General features: G+C 39.0%; 2 protein-coding genes across 6 annotated transcripts in view; one reads left to right on the top strand and one right to left on the bottom strand.

Moving 5' to 3' along the window:
* The window catches only part of LOC141393617 (non-lysosomal glucosylceramidase), a 596,987-nt gene that overhangs the window by 79,259 nt on the left and 504,241 nt on the right, over positions 1-13,487 (bottom strand). The window lies entirely within an intron of this gene.
* wb (wing blister) overlaps positions 1-13,487 on the top strand; it is a 404,943-nt gene that overhangs the window by 86,992 nt on the left and 304,464 nt on the right. For all 3 annotated transcript variants that reach the window (XM_073966879.1, XM_073966880.1, XM_073966883.1), the window contains exon 3: positions 1,659-1,691. The gene's annotated coding sequence lies outside the window, so the exon portion shown is untranslated. The remainder of the gene's footprint in view (positions 1-1,658; positions 1,692-13,487) is intronic.

The raw sequence follows: 13,487 nt of genomic DNA, 5'->3' as shown, positions 1-13,487 counted from the left end.
GGGGCAAGTCCATATTTCTTAGGAAAACAGCCCGAAAGGTGTAAAAATCCCTATGTCCCCATATGTGGCTTCCGGAGAGAACGATAACTCTCGAACTGTTCAACCGATTTGGTCCAACATTTGGTCTTCGTCATATTACATATATCTTAACCAACCAATTTGGTCCAAACTTTGGATCTTCTAATATTTTGTCAAAATATAGTTTAACTTCTAAAATGGCCCATATCGGTCCTCCCTAAGGGTACCTCCCTCACAAAGGTTCAACATTTGTGTCTTAGTGCAGTTAATTCCTAATCCAAATTTTTGTCGTCAAGTTCAAATGTCCAAAATTCTGAAGAGACCTTAAATACATTCGATCTGTCCGTAGGTGAAAGTTTCGCTTCACATTGGCTGAGGGTATATATCTGTCGGCAAAGCCGACTGACACTTTTTTACTTGTTTTACCTCATCTTGATGGGGTGGTATACATTCTATACCACCTTCTGGGATTGGATCTGTAGTAACATCGTCTTCGCTACTATTGGATACCAGCAGATTGGAAAAATGTTCCTTCCATATCCTGAGCACGCTATCTGTATCTGTTACCAGATTACCTTGCTGGTCTCTACAGGAGGATGCGCCTGTACCAAAGCCCTCTGTTTGATGTTTCACTCTAAGTAGAATTTTCGGACTTCATTCTGGCTCCTGTACATCTGGATTTTTTCACACTCCCGCTTTTCCATTTCTCTCTCGTACTTTGTTTGCTACGTTTAAGCGGGTGCGTACTTTTGCTGCAACAAGGTAGTGGTCCGAATCAATGTTTGCGCCTCGGAACGATCGTACATCCAAAACGCTCGATGAATGTCTTACATCTATCACAACATGATCAATTTGATTACTTGTTCTTTGATCTGGAGACAGCCAGGTGCCCCTATGAATATCGAGATGACCGACAGGGGACCGTTGCCCTGTGTTTCTTCTAAGCGCTCGTAAAATATATCTTTGGTCTGTTCGTCCTTGTTTTTATGTGGGAGCATGAGCGCAAATAGAGCTGATGTTGAAGAATTTAGCTTTTATTCGAATTGCAGCAAGTCTTTCATTCACTGGGGTGAAGCTGGATACCAGATGTTTTACAAATCCGCAACAAAACTCATGCTTTACGTCATGGCAGCTATAATACAGTGCGTCACCTTTAGGTGTTGTTGTGACGCCTTTCCCATTCCATCGTATTTCCTGTAAGGCAGTAATGTCGGTATAAAGTGTGCGAACATTCCAGGTGCAGATTCGCAGATCATGGTCCTTAAAACGTTTGCGGGGTTCGTCAACCTTAGAGCGGTTTGTTTTTGTTTTCTTTCGACGCTCAAGCCCAAGTTTTTAACGTTCTTATGGGTGAACGCGCGGCACATGTTAGCTCACTACCTTTAACGGGTGTTAAATTCAGTTCCCCAGGTGACACCACAGGGAGGTCAGTGTCCACTTGAGATGAAAGAGGGACGAAGATAAATCCTGGGCTTTGCCATGTTAAACCGGTCAGGACCGTTCCTTGGTATCTTCCATTCCTTACGTCACCCATCATGTAAGAGAGAGCCTTATAGCTAATTCTTTGTCCATAATTTAATATAATAATTGTTTAAATTTTTATCTCGCAAATCTAAATCGCTTCTTCCTTTCCTTTGCAGTTGTACACTTCTGAAACTACTATGCCTTGACCGGTAAGTTTTATACCTAATTCTTTGAGTGTATTTTTTATTATCATAAAAAATAAAAATAAACTTCACTTTGATTATGGGAATCTTGAAGTTCATATTTTCTGCTATTAAAAATTAATTGTCCTCTCCTGGGTTGTCTTTGGAAAACCATGATAGAAAGTTCCATTTATGTTTAAATTCCTTGAGAGAAACCTTATCGAGTAGAAAAAAAAAATTAAAAGAAAAAATTCCACACAAATTATGAAAGTATTTTTTGTAACCCTCTGATGTTGGTATTTGCATTGCTTTTTTAATTATGCCAATATTTATGAAGACATTTAATTTGTTTATTACTCTGCTAGGGCTATGGCTAGGGCTATGCCATGTGCTTGTGGCTCCAATTTGTTTTCAGTTTCTGACATTCACTGGAAAGGCAACAAGAAGAAGATCGCACAGCGTTCTTGTGTATCATGGCATCAGTTGTCTTTCACCACCAATGTTCGGCTATCTTTATGCACTTGTTTTTAGCACCACATATGCGGATGATGGTTATTGGTCTAGCCACCAACCAGCATCCATCCATTCTCTTCCGTAATTTGAGCGACATTTTCATCGACCATTTTATGGAGAATTTAAAGGGCAATATTGCAAGTCTCGTCGCCGCCAGAGAAGTCGATGCTTTTAAGAAAAAGAATATTTAATTAAAATGTTACAAGAGTTCGTAAAAGTTTTTTCTTCTGCTTTTTTGTTTGAACTTCCTTGTGCAAAGATTTTGCCTGCTCCTGCAAGTACTTTTATATTATCATAGGAAAATGATAAATGATGATTTTAATTTGACAGATGATGCTTGACATTAAATTGTTGTGGTCATAAATTTGCTATGTGATATATTGATATACCCAAGGGGGACATGCGATAGGCCTTGAAAGAAAGAAATTGCAATTGTGAATAAAGAAATGATTTGAGGATGACATAAACACTTCTCATGAAAGTCTTGTAGATCTTCTCATAGAAGACAAGCAGGTTTTCTCATCTTCTAATAGGAGGAAGAAGGCTTTCTAATAGGAGATCGGTAGCTCTTCTATAAGAAGACCTACTGGTTTCTTATACCTACCTAGAGGTTATTAAGGATTAGAAGGAACGTCCACAAAGTACTATAATAACCTTCTTCACTTCCTTGTAAAACTAATTTCTCATTTCGCTGCTTCTAACAGCGATACGACATCCCATGGAAGTAGACCTCTAAAGTATTTTAAAATAGTTTTTTTTTTTCACTTACCCGAAATATCTGTCATTTTCTTTTATGTTTTATTTAATATTCCACCAATAAGGGAAGTTTAGGTCACATCTATTAACATAATTTTTCATTACGAAAAAATTCTATTGTACTCAACTGACAAAATTATTTCATATGCCCCATTATCCCGTTTGTGGCTTTTATCGTCCAAAGCAATTAAGTCATATTGTCGCCGTTCCGCGTCTTTAAAAAAAGAAAATCGAAAACCATAGAAAATTATTACAAATGATGAACAAAGTAATTATTCAAATTTATCCATTCAACCATCCATGGATCTTCCAATTCTATAGAATTCTCTCTTCAGACAACTGCAGACGACCAAGAAGAAGATGAAGTCTTGCTACAATGATTCTCCATTGGGGGGGTTGACTTGATTTGCTTTAAATTTTCCGCTGGCCACAAACAAAAGATGTGTAAAAAGACCGAACAAGTTCTCCATTTCTATGAGAAGAGTAAACACACACAAAACATGTTGTTATAGAAGAAATTCTTCAACAACCTTGATACAGGTCTTGTTCTTCTTCTCCTGTTTGATGAATGCATGAGTACATTGATCAGCATTGTCTCCCGCCCAGGGTGGTCTAACTTTCTTGGTAAAATGACCAAAGAATGATCAACAGAACAAATGAGCAACAGAATGACCAACATGCCTCTTGGTGTTGAAAGGCAGTTTCAAAACAAGTGTTTTTCACACGCATCCCAGGCTGGCAGGGCTTGTTGAACAAAGGGGTTATGTTCTCTCATAGGTGTGTGTGTGTTAAAATTTCCAAATTATAGCCTTTGTTTGCGTTGAAGGTGAAATAAACCCCCATTTTTGGGATTTTTGGTAGAATCTCACCGTCACATTTTGTAAATGCCGTTCTTTGATGTTGTCGTAGTCCATGGATTTTTAAGGCAGGGAGTGGGTTTTCATAACATTACAAATACACGTAATAAACTCATTTGATAGTTAATGTTTGTTCTGTGGCTCCTTTTTGCTGTTTAAAGAGTAATGGTGTTGAATTTAAAGCATGTATGTAAATATGTATCTGAAGGGCAAAGGGTATGCTTTTGTATATAAGTACCAAGGAAAAGTAGTTTTCAGTATAAGCTTCGAAGCTATTCACCAAACCAATGCACACATTCATTAGTCTTCTATAACAACTCAGACGAAGATATATGGGTCTAATATTAGAAGCACCCTTTCTTTTAGAAAGGGTCAACAGTAGCACCCTTTCTTTCCGAAAGGGTCTATAGTAGCACCTTTTCTTTCAGAAAGAGTCTATAGTAGCACCCTTTCTTTCAGAAAGGGTCTGCAGTAGCACCTTTTCTTTCAGAGAGGGTCTATAGTAGCACCCTTTCTTTCAGAAAAGGGTCTGTATTATCACCCTTTCTTTCACAAAAGGGTCTGTATTATCACCCTTTCTTTAAGAAAGGGTCCATAGTAGCACCCTTTCTTTCAGAAAGGGTCTGCAGTAGCACCTTTTCTTTCAGAGAGGGTCTATAGTAGCACCCTTTCTTTCACAAAAGGGTCTGTATTATCACCCTTTCTTTCACAAAAGGGTCTGTATTATCACCCTTTCTTTAAGAAAGGGTCCATAGTAGCATCCTTTCTTTCAGAAAGGGTCTCTAGTAGCACCCTTTCTTACAGATAGAGTCTATAGTAGCACCCTTTCTTACAGATAGAGTCTATAGTAGCACCCCTTCTTTCAGAAAGGGTCTATAGTAGCATCCTTTCTTTCAGAAAGGGTTTGCAGTATCACCATTTCTTTCAGAAAGGGTCTATAGTAGCACCCTTTCTTACAGATAGAGTATAGTAGCACCCTTTCTTACAGATAGAGTCTATAGTAGCATCCTTTCTTTCAGAAAGGGTCTTTAGTAGCATCCTTTCTTTCAGAAAGGGTCTCTAGTATCACCCTTTCTTTCAGAAAGGGTCTATAGTAGCACCATTTCTTTCAGAAAGGATCTAAAGTAGCACCTTTTCTTTAAGAAAGGCTCTATAGCAGCAGCCTTTCTTTTAGAAAGGGTCTGCAGTATGACCCTTTCTTTCAGAAAGGGTCTATTGTAGCATCCTTTCTTTCAGAAAAGGTCTTTAGTAGCATCCTTTCTTTCAGAAAGGGTCTCTAGTACCACCCTTTCTTTCAGAAAAGGTCTTTAGTAGCACCATTTCTTTCAGAAAAAGTCTAAAGTAGCACATTTTCTTTCAGAAAGGCTCTATAGCAGCAGCCTTTCTGAAAGAAAATGTCTCTAGTATCACCCTTTCTTTCAGAAAGGGTCTATAGTATCACCCTTTCTTACAGATAGAGTATAGTAGCACCCTTTCTTACAGATAGAGTCTATAGTAGCATCCTTTCTTTCAGAAAGGGTCTTTAGTAGCATCCTTTCTTTCAGAAAGGGTCTCTAGTATCACCCTTTCTTTCAGAAAGGGTCTATAGTAGCACCATTTCTTTCAGAAAGGGTCTATAGTAGCATCCTTTCTTTCAGAAAGGGTCTTTAGTAGCATCCTTTCTTTCAGAAAGGGTCTCTAGTATCACCCTTTCTTTCAGAAAGGGTCTATAGTAGCACCATTTCTTTCAGAAAAGGTCTTTAGTAGCATCCTTTCTTTCAGAAAGGGTCTCTAGTACCACCCTTTCTTTCAGAAAGGGTCTATAGTAGCACCATTTCTTTCAGAAAGGGTCTAAAGTAGCACCTTTTCTTTCAGAAAGGCTCTCTAGCAGCAGCCTTTCTTTCAGAAAGGGTCTGCAGTATGACCCTTTCTTTCAGAAAGGGTCTTTAGTAGCATCCTTTCTTTCAGAAAGGGTCTCTAGTATCACCCTTTCTTTCAGAAAGGGTCTATAGTAGCACCATTTCTTTCAGAAAGGGTCTATAGTAGCATCCTTTCTTTCAGAAAGGGTCTTTAGTAGCATCCTTTCTTTCAGAAAGGGTCTCTAGTATCACCCTTTCTTTCAGAAAGGGTATGCAGTATCACCCTTTCTTTCAGAAAGGGTCCATAGTAGCATCCTTTCTTTCAGAAAGGGTCTCTAGTAGCATCCTTTCTTTCAGAAAGGGTCTTTAGTAGCATCCTTTCTTTCAGAAAGGGTCTCTAGTATCACCCTTTCTTTCAGAAAGGGTCTATAGTAGCACCATTTCTTTCAGAAAGGGTCTAAAGTAGCACCTTTTCTTTCAGAAAGGCTCTATAGCAGCAGCCTTTCTTTCAGAAAGGGTCTGCAGTATGACCCTTTCTGAAAGAAAGTAGCATCCTTTCTTTCAGAAAGGGTCTCTAGTATCACCCTTTCTTTCAGAAAGGGTCTATAGTATCACCCTTTCTTACAGATAGAGTATAGTAGCACCCTTTCTTACAGATAGAGTATAGTAGCACCCTTTCTTACAGATAGAGTCTATAGTAGCATCCTTTCTTTCAGAAAGGGTCTTTAGTAGCATCCTTTCTTTCAGAAAGGGTCTCTAGTATCACCCTTTCTTTCAGAAAGGGTCTATAGTAGCACCATTTCTTTCAGAAAGGGTCTAAAGTAGCACCTTTTCTTTCAGAAAGGCTCTATAGCAGCAGCCTTTCTTTCAGAAAGGGTCTGCAGTATGACCCTTTCTTTCAGAAAGGGTCTATAGTAGCACCATTTCTTTCAGAAAGGGTCTATAGTAGCATCCTTTCTTTCAGAAAGGGTCTTTAGTAGCATCCTTTCTTTCAGAAAGGGTCTCTAGTATCACCCTTTCTTTCAGAAAGGGTCTGCAGTATCACCCTTTCTTTCAGAAAGGGTCCATAGTAGCATCCTTTCTTTCAGAAAGGGTCTCTAGTAGCATCCTTTCTTTCAGAAAGGGTCTCTAGTAGCATCCTTTCTTTCAGAAAGGGTCTTTAGTAGCATCCTTTCTTTCAGAAAGGGTCTCTAGTATCACCCTTTCTTTCAGAAAGGGTCTGCAGTATCACCCTTTCTTTCAGAAAGGGTCTATAGTAGCACCCTTTCTTACAGATAGAGTCTATAGTAGCAACCTTTCTTACAGATAGAGTCTATAGTAGCACCCTTTCTTACAGATAGAGTCTATAGTAGCACCCTTTCTTTCAGAAAGGGTCTGAAGTATCACCCTTTCTTTCAGAAAGGTTCAAAAGTAGCACCTTTTCTTTCAGAAAGGCTCTATAGCAGCAGCCTTTCTTTCAGAAAGGGTCTATACTGGTACCCGTTCTTTCAGATAGAGTCTACAGTAGCACCCTTTCTTTCAAAAAGTTATTCATTCTCGTGGATAAGTTTATCCATGTTTGTGGACAAAGTTATCCACGTTTGTGGACAAAGTTATCCACGTTTGTGGATAAAATTATCCATGTTTGTGAATAAAGTTATCCATGCTTGTGGATAAGGTAATCCACGCTTGTGGATAAGGTTATCCACGCTTGTGGATAAGGTTATCCACGCTTGTGGATAAGGTTATCCACGCTTGTGCATAATGTTATCCACGTTTGTAGATAAGGTTATCCACGCTTTTGGATAAGATTATCCACGCTTGTGGATAAGGGTATCCACACTTGTGCATAAGTTTATCCACGTTTGTGGATAAGGTTATCCACGCTTTCGGATAAGATTATCTACGCTTTTGGATAATATTATCCACGCTTTTGGATAATATTATCCACGCTTGTGGATAAGGTTATCCACGCTTGTGGATAAGGTTATCCACGTTTGTGGATAATGTTATCCACGCTTCTGGATAATGTTATCCACGCTTCTGGATAATGTTATCCACGCTTGTGGATAATGTTATCCACGCTTCTGGATAATGTTATCCACGCTTGTGGATAATGTTATCCACGCTTGTGGATAAGTTAATCCACGTTTGTAGATAAGGTTAACCACGCTTGTGGATAAGGTTAACCACGCTTGTGGATAAGGTTATCCACGCTTTGGATAAGGTTATCCACGCTTGTGGATAAGGTTATCCACGCTTGTGGATAAGGTTATCCACGCTTGTGGATAAGGTTATCCACGCTTGTGGATAAGGTTATCCACGCTTGTGGATAAGGTTATCCACGCTTGTGGATAAGGTAAGTTTATCCACTTTTGTGGATAATGGTAATGTTATCCACTCTTGCGGGTAATGTTATCCACGCTTGTGGATAATGTTATCCACGCTTCTGGATAATGTTATCCACGCTTGTGGATAATGTTATCCACGCTTGTGGATAAGTTAATCCACGTTTGTAGATAAGGTTAACCACGCTTGTGGATAAGGTTAACCACGCTTGTGGATAAGGTTATCCACGCTTTGGATAAGGTTATCCACGCTTGTGGATAAGGTTATCCACGCTTGTGGATAAGGTTATCCACGCTTGTGGATAAGGTTATCCACGCTTGTGGATAAGGTTATCCACGCTTGTGGATAAGGTAAGTTTATCCACTTTTGTGGATAATGGTAATGTTATCCACTCTTGCGGGTAATGTTATCCACGCTCGTAGATAAGGTTATCCACACTTGTGTGTAAGGTTATCCACCCTCGTGGATAAGGTTATCCACGCTTGTGGATAAGGTTATCCACGCTTGTGGATAAGGTTATCCACGCTTGTGGATAAGGTTATCCACGCTTGTGGATAAGGTTATCCACGCTTGTGGATAAGGTTATCCACGCTTGTGGATAAGGTTATCCACGCTTGTGGATAAGGTTATCCACGCTTGTGGATAAGGTTATCCACGCTTGTGGATAAGGTTATCCACGCTTGTGGATAAGGTTATCCACGCTTGTGGATAAGGTTATCCACGCTTGTGGATAAGGTTATCCACGCTTGTGGATAAGGTTATCCACGCTTGTGGATAAGGTTATCCACGCTTGTGGATAAGGTTATCCACGCTTGTGGATAAGGTTATCCACGCATGTGGATAAGGCTAATCACGCTTGTGGATAAGGTTATTCACGCTTGTGGATAAGGTTAACCACGCTTTTGGATAAGATTATCCACGCTTTTGGATAAGATTATCCACGCTTGTGGATAAGGGTATCCACACTTGTGCATAAGTTTATCCACGTTTGTGGATAAGGTTATCCACGCTTTCGGATAAGATTATCTACGCTTTTGGATAATATTATCCACGCTTTTGGATAATATTATCCACGCTTGTGGATAAGGTTATCCACGCTTGTAGATAAGGTTATCCACGCTTGTAGATAAGGTTATCCACGCTTGTAGATAAGGTTATCCACGCTTGTTGATAAGGTTATCCACGCTTGTGGATAAGGTTATCCACTCTTGTGGATAAGGTTATCCACGTTTGTGGATAAGGTTATCCACGCTTGTGGATGAGGTTATCCGCGCTTGTGGGTAAGGATATCCACGCTTATGGATAAGGTTATCCACGTTTGTGGATAAGGTTATCCACGCTTGTGGATGAGGTTATCCGCGCTTGTTGATAAGGTTATCCACGCTTGTGGATAAGGTTATCCACTCTTGTGGATAAGGTTATCCACGTTTGTGGATAAGGTTATCCACGCTTTCGGATAAGATTATCTACGCTTTTGGATAATATTATCCACGCTTTTGGATAATATTATCCACGCTTGTGGATAAGGTTATCCACGCTTGTAGATAAGGTTATCCACGCTTTCGGATAAGATTATCTACGCTTTTGGATAATATTATCCACGCTTTTGGATAATATTATCCACGCTTGTGGATAAGGTTATCCACGCTTGTAGATAAGGTTATCCACGCTTGTAGATAAGGTTATCCACGCTTGTGGATGAGGTTATCCGCGCTTGTGGGTAAGGATATCCACGCTTATGGATAAGGTTATCCACTCTTGTGGATACGGTTATCCACGCTTGTAGATAAGGTTATCCACGCTTGTAGATAAGGTTATCCACGCTTGTGGATGAGGTTATCCGCGCTTGTGGGTAAGGATATCCACGCTTATGGATAAGGTTATCCACTCTTGTGGATACGGTTTTCAGCGCTTGTGAATAAAGCCACATTGAAGAATGAATTGCTTCATTTTAACCCCACTGTCACAGCCTTCATTCCACGGTTGACCCTTTCTCTTAACACGCCAATCATTTTGGCCTGGACAAATGAATTTCTTAATTTGCACAAGCAACCACATCAACAAAAACTTAAAGCCTGGCGAAAGTTAACTTCGTGAGTGTGATAACTCACAAAATTTCTCTGGCACGACGACGACAACATTGCAAATCTTCCCATCGTAACCTTTGCTCTGATTTTAACCTTTTGCGTTAAAAGAAAACAGAAAACATTTAACACCTATTAATGGGCGCTTGCCTTGACAGCAAACAGCCTGGTCATGGTCTTCGCCGTTGTCGTCGTCGTATCTGTTTAAGTGTCATTAGTTTCATGTTTAACATGCCATAAAAATGTATGTAGAAATGTACGGTATGCAGATCTTCAGCGGCCTCACTTCGTGCCTCAGACACTCTCTCTCTCTGTTTAATAAAATGAAAATAAATTGCTCGGAAACTGGTTCGAGGGATTTTTGCTACTAATGACCTTAAGCTATTTAAACGATAAACTCGTTGTTGTAGTTTTACACGCCGCTTTGCAATGGAAGACGAACGTAAATGCTGGCAGCTAAAAAACAAAGTGAGGCGGACTACAATGCAGGCAGCTTAAAGAAGCAGCCATGAAAAATGTTGTAATGCACCACGTTCAAAGAGCTCTTAAACTAAACCATTCCCCCAATATCTATTCACATTGACACCCGATTCAGTTCGCAGGCATGCAGCAGCAGCAGCACCAACACATAACATTAGCTGGCTGTCCAGATAGATGGATGAATGTTTGACGGCTCTGGACGGGATTGAATGCGGTTAAGCATTAGTTTGGCGGCATTTTAGAAATGGTATTTTTGTTTTCGTGTGGACGACCAATAATTTGTTATCATCTTCGTCGGTTGGTTGGTGTTGTTCGGGTGTGGGAAATGGTTGGCCATTTGAAACAGGGGATCATTTTACAAATCACCTATTTAAAATGTAATTATGGGGGGATTAAAATTGTGTTCTAGCCAACCATAAAATAGTAAAGATTTTTTAATAGTTTTTTAACTGGAAGGTGGACATGACCTAGGGTAAACTGGTTACGTTCTACCAATTGAATTTTTATCTTCGATAAACTTACATTTTATGGGGGATTATATAATTTCAATATAGTTTGTTTTCGTTATGCATTACAACAAAAACGTACTTCCGAGAATGAAACTATCATTCCCTGATCTACTCTGAATCAGTTCTAGAAAATACTAGATTTTGTTTTTATTATTTTAAAATGTAACAAAACAACGTACAGTAGGAAATACATTTTGCCTATTTTGGAAGCAGAATCAAATATAAAATATAGCGAATGTACTTACAGTCCACAACCGTGGATAACTTTATCCACAAGCGTGAATAACTATTTCCACAAGCGTGGATAACTTTGTCCACAAGCGTGGATATATTTATTCACTAGCGTGCATATTTTTAACCACAAGCGTGGATATATTTATCCACAAGCGTGGATATATTCATCCACAAGCGTGGATATATTTATCCACAAGCGTGGATATATTTATCCACAAGCGTGGATATATTTATCCACAAGCGTGGATATATTTATCCACAAGCGTGGATATATTTATCCACAAGCGTGGATATATTTTTCCACAAGCGTGGATATATTTATCCTCAAGCGTGGATATATTTATCCACAAGCGTGGATATATTTATCCACAAGCGTGGATATATTTATCCACAAGCGTGGATATATTTATCCACAAGCGTGGATATATTTATCCACAAGCGTGGATATATTTATCCACAAGCGTGGATATATTTATCCACAAGCGTGGATATATTTATCCACAAGCGTGGATATATTTATCCACAAGCGTGGATATATTTATCCACAAGCGTGGATATATTTATCCACAAGCGTGGATATATTTATCCACAAGCGTGGATATATTTATCCACAAGCGTGGATATATTTATCCACAAGCGTGGATATATTTATCCACAAGCGTGGATATATTTATCCACAAGCGTGGATATATTTATCCACAAGCGTGGATATATTTATCCACAAGCGTGGATATATTTATCCACAAGCGTGGATATATTTATCCACAAGCGTGGATATATTTATCCACAAGCGTGGATATATTTATCCACAAGCGTGGATATATTTATCCACAAGCGTGGATATATTTATCCACAAGCGTGGATATATTTATCCACAAGCGTGGATATATTTATCCACAAGCGTGGATATATTTATCCACAAGCGTGGATATATTTATCCACAAGCGTGGATATATTTATCCACAAGCGTGGATATATTTATCCACAAGCGTGGATATATTTATCCACAAGCGTGGATATATTTATCCACAAGCGTGGATATATTTATCCACAAGCGTGGATATATTTATCCACAAGCGTGGATATATTTATCCACAAGCGTGGATATATTTATCCACAAGCGTGGATATATTTATCCACAAGCGTGGATATATTTATCCACAAGCGTGGATATATTTATCCACAAGCGTGGATATATTTATCCACAAGCGTGGATATATTTATCCACAAGCGTGGATATATTTATTCTCAAGCGTGGATATATTTATCCACAAGCGTGGATATATTTATCCACAAGTGTGGATATATTTATCCACAAGCGTGGATATATTTATCCACAAGCGTGGATATATTTATCCACAAGCGTGGATATATTTATCCACAAGCGTGGATATATTTATCCACAAGCGTGGATACATTTATCCACAAACGTGGATACATTTATCCACAAACGTGGATACATTTATCCACAAACGTGGATACAGTTATCCACAAACGTGGATATATTTATACACAACCTTGGATAATTTTATCCATAATCGCGGATATTTTTATCCACAAGTGTGGATATTTTTATCCACAAGCGTGGATATATTTATCCACAAACGTGGATAGTTTTATCCACAAGCGTGGATATATTTATCCGCAAGCGTGGAAATATTTATCCACAAGCGTGGATATATTTATCCACAAGCGTGGATATATTTATCCACAATCGTAGATATATTTATCCACAAGCGTGGATATATTTATCCACAAGCGTAGATATATTTATCCACAAGCGTAGATATATTTATCCACAAGCGTGGATATATTTATCCACAAGTGTAGATATATTGATCCACAAGCGTGGATATATTGATCCACAAGCGTGGATATATTTATCCACAAGCGTGGATATATTTATCCACAAGCGTGGATATATTTATCCGCAAGCGTGGATATATTTATCCACAAGCGTGGATATATTTATCCACAAGTGTGGATATATTTATCCACAAGCGTGGATATATTTATCCACAAGCGTGGATATATTTATCCACAAGCGTGGATATCTTTATCCACAAGCGTGGATATCTTTATCCACAAGCGTGGATATCTTTATCCACAAGTGTGGATATATTTATCCACAAGCGTGGATATATTTATCCACAAGCGTGGATAACTTTATCCACAAGCGTGAATAACTTTTTCCACAAGCGTGGATATATTTATCCACAAGCGT

Source organism: Musca autumnalis, unplaced genomic scaffold (genome assembly GCF_047663935.1).
Source record: "Musca autumnalis isolate F117 unplaced genomic scaffold, ASM4766393v1 scaffold_2, whole genome shotgun sequence".
Lineage (NCBI taxonomy): Eukaryota > Metazoa > Arthropoda > Insecta > Diptera > Muscidae > Musca > Musca autumnalis.
This window is presented reverse-complemented; position numbering and strand designations above follow the sequence as displayed.